This window comes from Oryza sativa, chromosome 9 (genome assembly GCF_034140825.1).
Source record: "Oryza sativa Japonica Group chromosome 9, ASM3414082v1".
Taxonomy (NCBI): domain Eukaryota; kingdom Viridiplantae; phylum Streptophyta; class Magnoliopsida; order Poales; family Poaceae; genus Oryza; species Oryza sativa.
The window spans coordinates 14,822,115-14,838,533 of NC_089043.1; the positions used below are offsets into that span (position 1 = coordinate 14,822,115).

The following is a 16,419-nucleotide window of genomic DNA, read 5'->3' on the forward strand; positions in this document are numbered from 1 at the left end:
GCGACAACAAAGCTTCTGAAGCAAACTATTAATTATGGAGTTATATCATGTGGATAACGATAGGGGATTACAAATATAGAGATATGCATGTGTTAATTTCACCACACAGTACTACTCGATCACCTCTGTTGTCCGGTGCCTCTCATGATTCATCCATGTCTTGTGTGCCCCATATTTAGTTGAAATCGCTGCCCAGCCAAAGATTACGACGCAGGGCCAATATGTAATTAGCGTTCGAATAAGGAGAACACGTGCAATAACTGGCAATACCTGATTTCCCTTCCTAACATACATCGCTATTGCAACACGGGGTGCATGCAATGGCTCCGTGAATAAGCATAGAGATGCAATCATCATCATTACACAGATTGCAATTGCAGTCCATCGAGCCACTGGAGCCAGTACCAAATACATACCTAGCATAAAAGCAGCACCCAAACTTATCACCGAACTGAAGGCCAGGAATAAAGATATGTTGAAGTGCCGGCGACGGAGGGGCCAACTAACCATAGCCATTCCGGAGTACATGAGGTGGATGATGGCTAAAGTTGAGCAAATGAATGCTATTGTGTTGGCCATGGTGAATGCATCGAATATATACCTTCCAGCAAGTGTTGGTGTACCGCCATTGTAATGGTCGTCGGCTTTATATCCTCCAGGTATGGCTAAAATTGCGCCAAATGTGACAGTAACAATTAGTACTGATCCGATGCCTAGAGTTTGTGTTGAAGTTGTCAGTTTCTCTGATTCCTTCGCTTCGTCTGCCTGTTTTTTCTGAAAGTGATCTGCCCGACGGCAACCACCACTTGCATTGCAATGTGTTAATGCCAGCAATATCAATTTTTCTGGGTTCTGCAAAGAAAACATATGGATCTGTAATTCAAAACTACTTAATTATTTTGCTTTGTTTGTACTGGAAAGTGGAAACACAAAAAGAGTGAGAAGTGTATTACCCATACATAGTAAAACCCTTCATGAATCTTACTGTCTGCTATTTCTAAAGGAGTCTGCCCCTGATTATTTAGTATATTTAAGTTTACTTTCCTGTTCCTTAGTAAAATACAAAAAATGTACTTATTTCCATTCCGCACTGCTATATGCATTGCGGTGTTGCCATCATTGTCTTGCATATTGAAAATCCTAGCCAATGATCGAGTACGGTGAGCATACTCAACTATATTCCTTCTGCCCCTTTCAACAGCGACATGAAGGAAAGTCCTCCCCTTAAAATCTACAAGACCAGCGATCTCATCAGGTTGCTCCTCAATTAAATATTTGATAGTCCGAATGGCACCTGAGGATGCAGCAACGTGTATCGGATACAATCCTTCAGAATCTTGCTGGTACAACTGAACTGGGTTGGCTAGCAGTACTGGAATGAGCGGAGTGCGTGACATCCACGTTATTACAGTATATTCACTAAGTGATGCAGCGAAGTCTTTACAAAGTGATGCAGCGAAGTGAAGTGGCGTGCTTCGATTTTTGTCAACTTGTTCTGTGAGGTCCTTGTTCCAATTCAGTAACATTTCAGTCATCTCTGCATATGTGGTGTTCAAGTCAAACTAGGTTGTGGCATACAAACTTTGCAGTAGCTAAGAAGAGGAATTGAACATAAATATATTTCTACATAATCCACTTCTACAGTACGAAAATTAGACCATTTTTGGTTAATTTCTCCTTAAGGGGATTGAAGGTAATTCAGAGAGGAATATTCCACACTTATTGAGGTGTGAAATTAATCTTCCTCAATCCCCTTCAATCTTTTCCTCTTAGGCCTTGTTCGGTTGTCCCGGGAACGGCCGGGATTGGGCTACAATCCCCATGGATCAACCCGGTGCGGATTAAATCCCGGCTTGCAAGAAAGTGTGCGTTCAGTTAAGCCCAGTTTGGATTATATCACAACCCATCCCGGCCTTTCCGCGTCACCCCGGTCCGGGAAGAAATCATCGACCCAAGAGGTGTGGAAAAAAATCCTCGAGACGATGCGCAGTGCATGGGAGGTGACTCGGTGGCGGCGGCGATGCGACCGAGGGGCGATGGGAGACCGCAAGATTGGGAAGGGATGGCAATGGCGACTCAGCGCCTTACCCTTGTCCACTCCAGTGGCTAGTTCTCACTTCTCACCGGTGCACATATATCTCTTTCTTCCTCTCTCCTCTCCTGGGTGGCAGTGTTCTAAGGTTTCTTGGAGCAAGGGTTCCTAAGTCATCGCTTGCGCTCCTCATTGCCACCACGACTATCCTCGCAGCAATATATTGAGAACGGGCCAGTGCCGCAACCCAAGCCCGATAGCATGCCCGATGTGTGTCAAACTAAATATGGTGGAGGAGAACCTTGGTCTTTCTGCTTTGAGATTTGCTCCGGTCTAACAAAAAATACCTTGAGGTACCGTTATCTCACGATACCAAATCGTTTTCGATAGTTGGATCTAGCAACGCCCATCCTGTCTAGCTAAATTCAACGATCGGAAACAATTTAATACCATGAGATACCGGTATCTCGAGGTATTTTTTACTGGACCAGAGCATATCTCTTCTGCTATAGATCTCCAGTATCTTAACAATTGAGTCAACGGAGTGCTACAATGAAGCGTGTGAATGCTGTTCAACTTGATTATTTTCTGTTTTGTCAACTTTTGCCATGCGTGTGATGCCTCTTGAATCACGGCCATAGCCGCCGACAGCCGCGCGTCATCGCCGTCCCGTCGCTATTCCCGCTCTCCGCGCGCGTCATCTCGCGTCGCGTCGCACCATCGCCGTCGCCATCGCATCGCCGCGTCCCGTCGACCGTGACCTCGCTGACGCCTCGCCACCACAGCGTCGTCGTGTCGCTATCCCATCCACCCCGGAATCCCGCTGAAGAAGCTAGCCAGCTACACGTGAATTCGCGGAGGCTAGCCGCCAGCTCGCCGCTGCATCCCGCCAAACCCTCACCGCCTATAAAAGGGCCCCAAGCTCCCCCATTCTTCCCCACACCATCACCATCCCAACCCATCTCTCTCTCCTCTCTCTTTCTCTCGATTTCACTCTCTGTGCCGCCGCCTAGAGCCGCCGCGCTCCGTCTTCTAGCGCCGCCGTCGCCGGAGGAGCTCCGCCGGAGGCCGCCGCCCCTTCCCCGGCCGCCGGTCGCCGAGCCGGGCCTCGCCGCCGCGACGCGCCCTCAGGCCGAGCCGAGCAGAGCGCGAGGAAGACGAAGAAACCGAGCCGAGCCACTGCCAGGCCGGCCCCGCGCCTCGTTCCCTCCAAGAGCCGCTGACAGCCGGGGCCCACACCTTTTCCCCTCCAACAGTTGCCGACAGGTGGGACCCTTCTTTTGCTGTCAACCCTAGCGGAATATTCCCTTGCCGTCCAATAAATAAAATCCCAGAAAATATTTTATCTTTTGAAAATCCGTAGAAAATCAACCATAATTCCGATTGACCCCATTCAAGTTTCTAAATTTTTCTAAAATTGAGATCTACACAGTGGCACTGTTATTTCTCTGATTTAAGATAGTTTTATTGCCTTTTCTTATTTAGATTTGTTTTCGCGTTTAGAGCCCGAGTACGAGGAAGCTCCGGACGCCGCTTTCGAGGGAAAAGACCCCAACCCTGTGCAAGGCAAGCCTCTTTGATCACATTGCCCCTATATTTTCAATAATATGTTGTTTGCAAAAATGCATTGCTTAGTATACACGATTAACATGTTTAGGCCTCGGATTGTTTATACAACTGACGGACCAACCTAGGAGTCGCACTTATATTTCATAGGTTGATGTTTCCATACCTTTGATAGCTCCACAAATATTTGCGCCGGTATTGTTGTACGAATACCGAGATAGTTTCGCTTAGCCATGCTTATGTTGTTTGCCAAATACATGTTTAAAAGTCCGGTACGTTGTACCGAGGTGTTGTGAAATAAAATGTGTTGTGAAAGTGGTGATGATGCGGAGTCATGCCTTTGTGGTTTGGCTACGTATTGTCGTTAAGGAACGATTCCTTTGGGAAATCCATCCAAACACATTACAGTGCGACCACACGGGTATTTATGGGATGCCTCTGGCTAAGTAAATTGCTATCACATGGGAGTTGGTGTGCCAATGGTTGTGGAATGCCGAGGATGAGGAGACGAAGTTTTTACCTTTTTGCCCATCATGGGTGTTATTTTGCCTCTATTGTGGTGTACGAAATCAGTAGGAGACATCCTCGGTATTTCCTGGCGTGCGAACTTTCGTTGCCGACGGGTAAACGATGTCAGTTTCGTGTCGTGTGGGTAAAACGTGCAACCTTTGCAGAGATTAATGAACTGTCCGAACAGCCGTGCCCACGGTCAAGGGCGAGTGTAAGGTGTTTCTCATAGCGTAGATTTGTTTGACAAATGTTTGTGAAGTGGTTATTTGGGAAGGGTAACGTTACCAGAGTCCGCCTGTGTGGCAGACGGCTAACCTATGTGGTTAGGAACAGGTCTGTGTGACCTGGGGTGTCGTCCGACACCGAGGTGTTGTTAGGGCCATGATGGCGTTGTTGTGCTGAGATAACTGTGTGGACTATGTGTTGTTGTGAGAAGAAACTAATAGAGGAAACAAATTAATTGTTGTTCGTTAATCGTGATAAGTTGTTGCAAAGCAACTTGTGGAATGGGTCGAGGCGTGAGCCTCCTCCTGACAACTAAACACTTGACTCACTCACTAGGAGTTTTGTGAAATAAATCACTTTGCCAAAAAGGCAGCTTTCGCAAATAAAACCATAGCCTCCTTGTTTAAGCCAAACATGTCATTCTTTCCTCTGGCTTGCTGAGTACGTTAAGTACTCACCCTTGCCCCTTATAATAATCTATAGAGTATGAAGATGAAGACGTCGACCCGACCGCCGAGGAGTATCTCCAGGAGCAAGCTGAGTATGAAGACTTCTAGATGTTTTGTCCCTAGCCCCAAGCCTCGCTTGTGGAATAAGTTAGTTGCCTAGGTTCATAGCCTAGAGCATAGTTGCTTAGTCGCTTAGTCTCTCCGCGTGTTCGCTTTTATGTTTTTCTGTGCTATTGTGTTGCTCATCCATGGGCCTGTCCATGATAGCAACTTATGTAATGACTGCTACCCAGTGATGTAATAATGCAGTTTACTTTGATTTCACATTTATTCTGTGTGTACCAGCTAGTGTATCCTGGGACTGGTACTATATCACAGGTAATGCATAACACCCTGATGTAAGTTAGCTATGTTTATGGCTAACGAATGTCGGGGCGTTACAGGCATGATGTCTAGGAGGCTTTGTTGTTGGAGGTCCGGGTTGAGGAGGAGTACGAGATGGTAGCGGATGCGGACTACCAGAAACGCAAAAGCTCGAGATCCTCCGGGAGTGCCGCCGATACTGAAGGCCAAGGAAGAGGTAGCTGCCACCGGATCTGGTGTGTGTGTGTGTGTGTGTGTGTGTGTGTGTGTGTGTGTTTGTGTGTGTGACCTGCCGCTGGCCTTGGCTGCTGCTTGCCAAGACCTACCCCATTGACGCCACACCATAGTCTCTACATTAATATCGCCGCCACGCTGTGGACCAAGCCCACCAACCTCTACTACTCAGGGTTCCTGTTCGCAAAAACACAAGCGCTAGAGCTTATGTGCCTTCGCCATCCATATAAGCGTCAAGCACCGTCTTGAATAAGACAGAAGTGAGCAGTGTGGGGAAAGGTTGTGGCTGAGTTGTAGGGTCTACAAGAGGCAAAATGGACTTTTTCACACCACCCATGCTGGCAATCCTACTTGTCACACCACTTAGGTGGAAGTGGCAAAATATTAGGAAACCTTCTCTCTCCGATGGAAAAAACATAGGACCAAATCTAACAGTGGCATTTAGAAAGGAGCCACTTATTAATAGTGGACTAGCACTGATAACAGAATTGGTAACTGAATGTGAAAAAATATTGTAGGAGATCCAAGACCGATGACAATAATGAGGCATGATATTTGTTAGAGAGGTATTTCAACCGAACCCTACATCCTGGGGCATTGTGTTGCTCTCCAAACTAGTATAACTATAATATACCACGGTACCAATATCCCTCCAGCAGCTAAGACAACTAGTCATTCCCTCGCCTAAGTTCTTAGGTGGTGGCTAGAGAGTTTAGGATTAGAGTTCGACATTACTTCTATCCTAAACACATCCTCCGAACCCTACATCCTGAGACACTGTGTGTTGCTCCCCAAACTACTACAACTATAATATACCACAGTACCACCAATAACCCTCGAGCAACTAAAACAGCTAGTCATTCCCTCGCCTAAGTTATTAGGTGGTGCGTAGAGAGTTTAGGACAAGAGTTCGACATTACTTCTAATCCTAAACACATCCTCCCTCTATAAAAAGTAATTCTGGCTACAAATCTAGACATAGTTAGAATTTCTTTTGTTACATAGGAGTCTTATAATAACTTCTTCTTTCCAACTGACATTGTATGTATATTTGAAGCAAACTTAATCGGCAATGTTTGCAGTCATTGCCTATTTATTATCATAGGGCAAACTTCGGAAAGTAGGTCGCTAGGCTAGGTACAAGCTCCCTCAATGCTGATTATTAATTGTAAGGCATATTTTGTTATTATATTTTGGAATATTATATAATACTTCTTCAGTTATAAATATTTGATGTTTATGACAAAATTTAGTAAAACTTCTGAAATTCTTACCATCGATGATTCTCAGAACAAGGAATGGTATACCATCATGGTATTATAAAATTATTAGATTTATAAACATATCCTAATTAATATATATATAACATTGATGCTTGGGATTTTAAAGAAGTTTGACCAAAACTTGTCCTAAGCATAAAAATTAATGATTAGAAGGATTTAAAATAAGTATGAAGTACCGTACAAAATTAACATGAAATGAAAAGGTATATATATCAATTGCACACGTACCTTTGCCTTGGAGAACCGCTGCATGCAATGCGTTCTGTCCACTTAGGCCCGAATATGAAAGATTCTCTGGACTCATTTGATGCAATAACTTTGCGATGTCACTACGTTGTAGCACGATAGCTAGGTACAACGGTGAAATTCCTGCTTCATCCGTAGGGGAACTAGCCAATTCTGGATCGAATTCAAGAAGCTTGGTGATCATTTCCTTGTTTCCGATGCGGATTGCATCATGCAAGGGAAGAAAGGCCGTCCCCTTTCTCAGAACTTCCTTCAATCTAGCCGCTACCTGCAGATTTGACCTCGGATTATTAGCCAGATCAATTAGAAAAGAAACCATTTGGGAATGGCCAGCCCTGACAGCGCAGTGCAAAGGCGTGCCGCCTTTGTTGTTCTGCACCAGCAGGAGATGCGGGGCCTTGCTGCAGATGATCTCCACACTCCTCAGGTAGCTCCAGCCATCACCAGAGGTGGCCAAAACATGCAGTGCCGTGTCGCCTTCAATGGTGACCCCCTCCAGGTCCAGGCATGACTGATGCCCATCATCACCAGAAGCTTGCTGCGTCGCCATGGTAGGAATTGCAGGGTTAGCTTGGTCCAGGGGCGACGAGTCTGCAGAGGGTGCAGGACGATGACAAGCACCTTCCTCTTTAGCAGCCTTCTGTTGCGTCGCAGCTTCCATGTTCAGAAGAATGTGATCGGTTATCCCATCACAATCACCTCGCGATGCAAGGAGTAGCAACCATGGATTCATGGGAGGCTTTGCGGTGTCCTCCTTTGTTTTGGCCACCGTCAGTTTGGATTTGACTGCCGATGCCATGATGGGCGGTGGAGGAGCACCGAGGCTAGCTAGCGGCAGTTGGCATCTGGGGGCTTGCGGTGGGTGCTGGTGCTGGTGCAGCGGCACTACCACTACTCGACAATATTGTGGTTAATCAAGGAGGGTCACTTGCAGTTGCAGCTAATAATTTGCTGGGCACTGTTGTGATCTGCCTACGTATAATCCACGTTAATTTATAGGTTCATTGATCGGGGAGTATATTGTTTGCCTTCGGCAACACGCGACAAACCACGAGCAACAACATTGTTCGACACAAAAATATATCATGTGTACATGTGATTGTGCTTTTTTTTTTTTTACCTTGATGCTGGGGACGGTGCATCTGTCGCGCGACTACCAGCCATAAAAGCTCTCAGTCGCCGTCTGCTGTCTGCTGGCAGGGAGAGATATCCACGGTGTGTTGGAGTTTCTAATTCAAGATCTTCTTACTTTAGCCAATAAACAATCATCTTCTCTTAATTATAATCAATTCACTGACCTACGTTTGAAGCCATCAATGATTCCTCTGATTTTTCACTTTTCCTTTCTTTCTTCTTCTCTGTTTCTTCTTCATTTTGTTTTTTCTTCTTCTTCAAGAACCCCTTTTAGGGCCCCTTTAAATCGTAGGAATGAAAAAGCAGAGGAATAGGAAAAACACAGGATTCTGATAGGAATATAATTGTAAAACAGAGGATTGCAAAACACATGAAAAACATAGGAATAGCTGTTTGATTGGACTACAGGAAAAACGCAGGAATCAGATGAGAGAGATAGACTCAAAGGAAATATTACAAGAGGTTAGACCTCTTGCTAACTTTCCTCCAAAATGTGCATAGGATTACACATTCCATAGGAATTTTAAAGGATTGGATAGGATTCAATCCTTTGTTTCAAAGGTTTTCATAGGATTTTTTTCCATAGGATTGAAATCCTCCAAAATTCCTATATTTTTCCTACAAATCAAAGGGGCCCTTAGTGCCTAGATCGAACGGGCGATTGTATTAGGATTTTAAGATTAGAGAGAGTTTGACTGTGACCTCTGCCATTGTTTATATGACGATACTAGTGGGGCTCAGGGGTATTATCTCCAACTAAAATTGAGTCCTTATTTTACCGATCACAAAAAAAAAAATCTCTTATTTGGTTTCTTGTTGGGAAATGAAAACGATGGGATTTTATCCCTTTCCTAACTAACTGGCATTAGCCGATAAAATCAACCAACACGGTGATCAATCTGTCATCGTTTATTTTCCTTTTTGGATTTAGTCCTTTTGCGATTGTGTTGTTGCCAGATGATTATATCGCTTACCTAATGTGCCGCATGTTAATTAATCATCATACTTTCTAACTTTTCTTAATGAGTAAATTTCACAAAACTACATATGCTTGTGATGGTTGATTTTATTGACTCACTGTCGATAAGGATTAGGAAAGAGATTAACCACCAATTTCCTTCCCAATCAAGAAAGAAAAAAAATAAGCGATTAGATTTTGTTTTGTCTGATCGGTGTAAAACAGAATTCCAAACTAATTGGAGATAAACCCCCGAGCCCCACCAGTGTCGATATATATGAGAAATAGGAGGAGACGCAGATGTGACGCCGAATCTCTCCCTGAACCCTAAACCAATTGTCTGATCGGTTAGACACTGGAAGGGGTTCGTGAGACATCTCTAGACGAAGAAGAAGAAAGAAGAGAAACAGAGAAGAAGGAAAAGCAAGAATCAAGCATAAATTTCAATGGCTTCATCTCAGGTCAGCTAGATCAATTAATTTCCGCATAATCAGAAGGTGATCATGTTTAGGCTAAGACTCAAATTAATTAATTAGATTAAATTACAACAGCTTGGACCAAATTTTCACAAAACTACAAATTTAAATATGTGTATCACAAAACTATAGATTTAGTGTCAAACATTTCACGGAACTACAGATTTAATGCACCATTCACAAAACTACATATGTAGTGATAAAGTTATCAAAGAATTACATATTTTAGAGTTTATCCATAGCACGATTATTTATGTAAAGTTACAAAATCTATAGTTTTGTGAAAAATAGTTGTTAAATCTATAGTTTTGTTACATAATACTTTTAATATGTAGTTTCGTGATAAATTTGGCAGTAAAACTGTAGTTTTATGAAACACATTCTTAAATATGCAGTTTTATGATAGTTTGATCAAAAAATCTGTAGTTTTGTAAAATTTACTCTTTCTTAATCTTGACTTTTTAAGTTGTTGGAGTTATATGGGCCTTGTCCATGTAATAATAGAACAATCAAAGGCTTACCTAATGTAATAGTTGCATGCATGTGAACTTCAGTGCCATTCTGTTGATCTACTAAGAATAAATATCAGTGTATAAGGAATAATACATTCTTCTCGCTACTTCAAGAATAATACTATCAGTTTATAAGGAACAGTGCGCTCTTCTTGCTACTTAAATCATGTGGTTACGAGAGAACTTGAGTAACACACGCTCTCACATGTGGCTTAGTCCTGGTAAGCGGATAAGGGCTCCTAGCTTGTTACATCATTTTAGCTATAATATCAAATTTATATATATAATAAATGTGCGCTTATATTTTCAACACGACTTATCAGATTAATAAAGTAGCTTCAACGACCAAAGAATGAAAGAAAGAACCTACACATTGCTTGGCATTTGGAAACACGTTAACTTTTGCCGCATGCAACATTTGCAGCTTTTTTATTTTTAATTCTGTGGTGACTATGTTCTTTTCCTCTTCGGACAAATCGAATGTCGGTATCATGCCTGCAGGAACTGATTCCTTTCCAGCTGTACAATGTGTAGTGAAGATTGAGCTTTTGCTTTTGTTCAAAGATTGCTGGAAATTAATTTCATCCCTTCCGGACACTAGCACGCAAACACTACATCAATAACGACTACTCACATTTATAACGATTAAACCAACCTTACAACCCAATAGTTACAGACATAGAGACTCATATGTAACGGCACTAAAAAACGTGGAGCTGTTACAGGTGTGAAAATTCAACTTAAAAAAAGAAAAATTAGGCTCATAAGCTATCACAGATCTGAAAATTCACAATAATAATAATAATAATAATAAAGAAAAATCACCCTGTCTCCATCCCCCCTCCTAGCATCCTACCTAGGGGTGAAAACGCGGTATGCAAAGTTCCCGACCGTACCGATACCGTTTCCGCAAAACTAATATAATAATAATATTTTTACTGATGTTACCGTTTTCAAAATTTAGTTTTTTTAATTTCTGTCAGCGTAGCATTGAAGTTGGCACTAAATAGATGAATTCATAAATATGGAAATTTCCCGACCGTTTCATTCATTTTCGAAAAAAATAATAAAATAATGTACCATTTCCGACCGTTTCCGACCGTTTCATCCCTAATCCTACCACCGATGGCCGTTGCACGATGGTGCGAACGGGTGTGTGGGGGGAGGGAAGGAAGGATGGTGCGGCCATGGCTGGGGCGCGCGACGAGGGCGTCTATGTAGGATCGAGATGTCGACTAGAGGGGGTGAATAGGTGATTTAAACTAGATGAGACCTAATCAAAACTAACCTAAGTTGTTAGGCTTGGTGAGGGACAATGTAAACTAAGCAACTAAGTTAAGTTTTGCAAACCTCGGGTGATATGGGCTCAAGTATATCACTATGAAAGTAAATAACACGCTAAGTTAGTTTTGCAATCCTAGAGTGATATGGGCTCAAATATATCTATATGAAAGTAAATTGCACAAATGTACATGCAAAAGGTAAATGAGACAAGAGACAAGGAGTTTTTCACCCGAGGTTCAGAACCTCGCCGGTTTCTTAATCCCCGTTGAGGCGAGCCCAACTTCATCACTCAAAACCACGAAGCCACTACAAGCCCTCTTCATCAATGTAGCACCCATATTTTATCGCGCACATGTCTTGTTGCCCGCCTTCTTCCGGGAAGCCACCGAGCTCGCGCCTCCCTCTCTCTCGCGTTCCATCGCCACCGCGCGTGACGTCGCCCACGTCACCTCGCTCTGAGAACTCTACCGCCCAAATCCCGGCCGTAGCCATCATCGGTCACGCGTCACCCATGTTCCACCGCCGTTCCTGCTCTCCGCGCGTCACCTCATGTCGCGTCGCCGTCGTTTTCACCGTCGAATTGCCACCAGTGTGTGACGCCACTCCATCACATCACCGTCCTCTCACCCCGGAATCCCGCCCTAGCTGCTAGCCGTCTACCCCCGAAATGCCGTGTCTAGACTGCCAGCTCGCCACCGCATCACCCGCCTATAAAAGGGGAACCCGAGCCCCTTCCTTGCCATCACCATCTCCATCTCTCTCTCCTCTTTCCCTCTCTCGTTCACCTCTTTGTGCCGCCGCCTAGAGCCACCGCGCCCCGCCTTCATGTGCCGCCATCGCCGGCGGAGCTCCGCCGAAGGTAGTCGCCGCCTTCCCCGGCCGCCGGTCGTGGAGCCGCACCTCGCCGCCGCGGCGTGCCGCCTGTGCCCCGGCTGGGTCGAGCATAGCGAGAGGAGGAAGAAGAGAAGCCGAGCCGAGCCACTGCCAAGCCGGTCCCACCTCCCTTTCCTCTCTCCTGTCACTGATAGCCGGGCCCCGCACCTCCCTCTATCCCTCAAGCAGCAGACAAGCCTGGGCCCGCGCATCATTCCTTCCATCTATCATTGACAGGTGGGCCAACCCCTTGCCGTCCGCCTTTAGCGATGAATATTCCACGGAATATTCCTTTTCCGTTTAATATTTTGATTTCCAAATATTCTAGAAAATCCATTTATCCTTTGAAAATCCATAGTAAATCAACCCCGATTGACCCCGTTCAAGTTCCTAATTTTTTTTAAAAAAATTGAGATCTACACAGTGGCATCATTGTTTCTCTGATTTGAGCTTGTGTTTATTGCTTTTTGTTAATTAGTTTCGCTTTTCACGTTTAGAGCCCGAGTACGAGGAAGCTCTGGACGCCGTTTTTGAGGGAGAAGACCCCCAACCCTGTGCAAGCCAAGCCTCTTTGATCACATTGCCCCTATATTTACTAATATATGTTGTTTGAAAAATGCATTGCTTAGTTCACACGAATAACATGTTTTGGCCTCGGATTGTTTATACAACTGACGGACTAACCTAGTAGCCGCACTTATATTTTATAGGTTGATGTTTCCATACCTTTGATAGCTCCACAAATGTTTACGACGGTATCGTTATACGATTACCAAGGTAGTTTTGCTTAGCCATGCTTGTTTAAAAATCCGGTACGTTGTACCGAGGAGTTCTGAAATAAAATGTGTTGTGAAAGTGGTGATGATGCAGAGTCATGCCTTTGTGGTGTGCCAATGGTTGTGGAATGCCGAGAATGAGGAGATGAAGTTTTACACATTTTTGCCCATCATGGGTGTCTTTTTGCCTCTATTGTGGCATGGTGCCAGTAGGAGTAGGAGACATCCTCGGTATTTCCTGAGTGGATGACGGCTGTCCTTAACTGATACTCGGCTATGGATCTTAGCCTTTAGGTGGCATGTGATTTTCATGGGTTAGCTTTAGAAATGCCTTATCACGAACTTCCATTACCGACGGGTAAATGGTGTCAGTTTCGTGTCGTGTGGGTAAAGCGTGCAACCTCTGCAGAGATTAATGAACTGTTCGAATAGCCGTGCCCACAGTCAAGGGCGAGTGTAAGGTGTTTCTCATAGCGTATATTTGTTTGACAAAGGTTTATGGAAAAGTGGTTATTGGGAAGGGTAACGTTTTCAGAGTCCGCCTGTGTGGCAGACGGCTAACCTTTGTGGTTAGGAACGGGTCTGTGAGACCTGGGGTATCGTCCGACACCGAGGTATTGTTAGGACCGAGTTGGTGTTGATGTGCTAAGATAACTGTGTGAACTTTGTGTTGTTGTGAAAGTGAAAAGAAACTAATAGAGGAAACAAATTAACTGTTGCTTGTTAATGTGACAAGTTGTTGCAAAGCAACTTGTGGAATGGGTCGAAGCGTGATGTCGCGACCGGGAAAATTGCCTTTTCCCGAACGCTAGTGTATTAATCCCCGTCCCAGGAAAAGCCGGGGTACACCACACAAACATGATATAAAAGACACATCTTTATTATATCGATAATATTTACATTATTACAAAGGCACTTAAGGCCTGACAATCAAAAAAAATAAACAGCAGCGGACTAGCGGCCTACGGCTCCATCTTCACAGGCGCTCAACTGGGGTATAAGCCAGGACTCCACCTAAGACATCTTCTCCAAAGCTTCTCTTACTGAAGGGGGGAAAGATTGAGCAAGAATGAGTACAACCACAGTACTCAGCAAGCCACACCGGCAGATGCATGATTAATGCAAGGGAGGTACAAGGGAATAATAATATAGGGATTAAGTTTTGCAGTAAACAGCATTTAAAAGTCACTTAGTTGCCCAAAGCCATTTTGTAAAGACGATCCTAGAGCTACACAGTATTATTAAACAAGGCCGTGAACCCTCACGAACCTGCCTTAACCCAAGGCCTACGATGATTCGGACCGAACTGGCAACCCGACCTGGGTTCCAGCTCGTCCCAAGCCAACCCAGGCCAACCATTCCATATTTTAGTTGTTGAGCAAATTTTAAGAATTAAAACACTGACTTGGGTACATTGCTAGGCTTGCCCATATCCGAGGGCTCGGCTATTCGAATAGATTTACTCTGATCAGAGGTGTACATCTTTACCCACAAGACACATCTTTACTCCGCATTCCATGGCCTTGGAACCCGTCGTAAAGATGTGACATAGTTTCCAACCCATCCTAGCCTTAGACAAGAGTACCGACCCAATCCTACCTACGGCCGGGATACCCGGGACAGGCAGGCAGAACTGAGCCCCTAGCATTGGGCACCAACCCTCTGCCGTATGACATCTCGACTACCGGGCCGCAGCTCGTGTAGCCTTCATTTGCCCTGGAGAATGTCCATCGACGCCCGACTTCATCCATCTCCAATCCGTGTACTTTTGTTTATGACTAGACTGAGCCACAAACTAAGCCTTACCCATTAGACATGTGGAAGTACGGTAGTGCCTTGCAACAGAGGCCCGAGCTTTAGTCCTTATAGTGGCCGGGGTGCTACTTCCCACAACTGGCATGCACCCAAACCCCACCGAAAACAGGTTTTAGGGGTTTTGAAAGAGGAAGAGAGGTGTGTGTCCAATTCCAACATAAGCCAACCATTCCATGGTGTCCAAATGATATGAGAATTCCCAAAGTCTAAAGTTATAAAACCACCTAATGTTGCCTAATTATTCAGCGAAGCATCTACCTAAATTTATACTAGTGGAACCATGAATAGAGTACCCACTAGTTGGGGTTCTTATTTTCCTAGGGTGAACAAGGTAATAATAACAATAGCAATAATAATGTCATAACAAAGGTAAGTAGGCATGGCTAAATAAAACAGTGATAACGCGGGAATTTAAGCAAAGCGATAATACGATAATTTAAATCAAAATAATTTTATAAACTGGGATTCAATATGCTCAAGGGTGATGTGACTTGCCTTGCTCAGAGAGAACGGCCTTCCGAACCTTCGGCGACGACCGCGAACCACGCTTCGGGAACCTCCGGAACGACGAAAGCTACGCGAAGCACACAAGCAAAGCTACAAGCCTATGAAGAAGCAATAACAATACATAAAAACAAAGCACAGGGTTCTTTAGGTTATAACAAACATTAAGAGACTTGAACGGGTCGATTCGGAGTTCGTATGACCAAAATATGATCATCCGAGGTTTAATGCTGTTATATGGAGATTTGCGGATTATTATAATTAAGCTTTGCAACTATAAAACAGGTGTAAGCGCTAGCCTGGAAAGGACAGGAAGGCTGCGCCGTTGACATGCGGACCCCACATGTCAACCTAAAGGACTGCGGTAGACCGGGTACACAGAGGCGGTCCACGGGTCGACGGAAGCGGATCCCGTGTGTCAACCGAGGCGAGTGGCCGACAAACGGACTCCACTAGACACCACACGGGTTGCACACGTGGAAACCACGCGGCTACCGAGCGGGCACACTAACACGGACACTACACGGTCACCACCCGCACACGTGAACGACTACCGACACCGGTACACGGGTACCGGGGTCGACGACCGCACAACGGGTACGGGGCGACACCGAAAGGACGAGGGCGGGGAAGCGAGAGGACGGATCCTTACCACCACGCGACGAGGCGCGGGAACGACAACGACGAACGGGCGCGGCGGAGACAGACGGGCACAACGGAGACGAACGGCGAGGGGACGGCTTCGGCGGCGATCCTTGGACGAAGGCGAGACGCGGCCGGCACGAGGCTTGACGACGCGGAGGCGAGGACGAAGACGATGACGGGGGCTGCAGCGACCTTGACGAAGCGAGGACGACGAACGGGAACGGCTTGACGGAGGGACGAACGCCACGACGACCGGGAACGACGAGAGGACGACGACGACGACGACGACCGGGACCGGCGAGGGGGCGACGAGGGGCAGCCAGCAGCAGCTGCACGGGGACGAGGACGACGTGGAACACGCCGCTACGATGCCGACGACGGAGGCGGCGCCGCGAGACGACGAGCCGGGCGACCGATGGGACGTCGACGACGAGAACGATCGGAGACGACGATGAAACAATGATGGCAGGCAGCAGCGGCTGAGCGGAGGAGGGGACGGCGTGGAACACGCCGCTGCGATGTTGGTGAAGGTGG

The 16,419-nt window shown here is 45.5% G+C and overlaps 1 long non-coding RNA gene across 1 annotated transcript; it reads left to right on the plus strand.

Moving 5' to 3' along the window:
- Positions 1 to 2,980: 2,980 nt before the first annotated feature.
- Positions 2,981 to 5,112, plus strand: LOC136351662 (uncharacterized). The gene is made up of 3 exons (XR_010734842.1): positions 2,981 to 3,298; positions 3,536 to 3,598; positions 4,817 to 5,112. It is a non-coding gene; the product is annotated as an uncharacterized lncRNA (long non-coding RNA).
- The last annotated feature ends 11,307 nt before the right edge of the window (positions 5,113 to 16,419 follow it).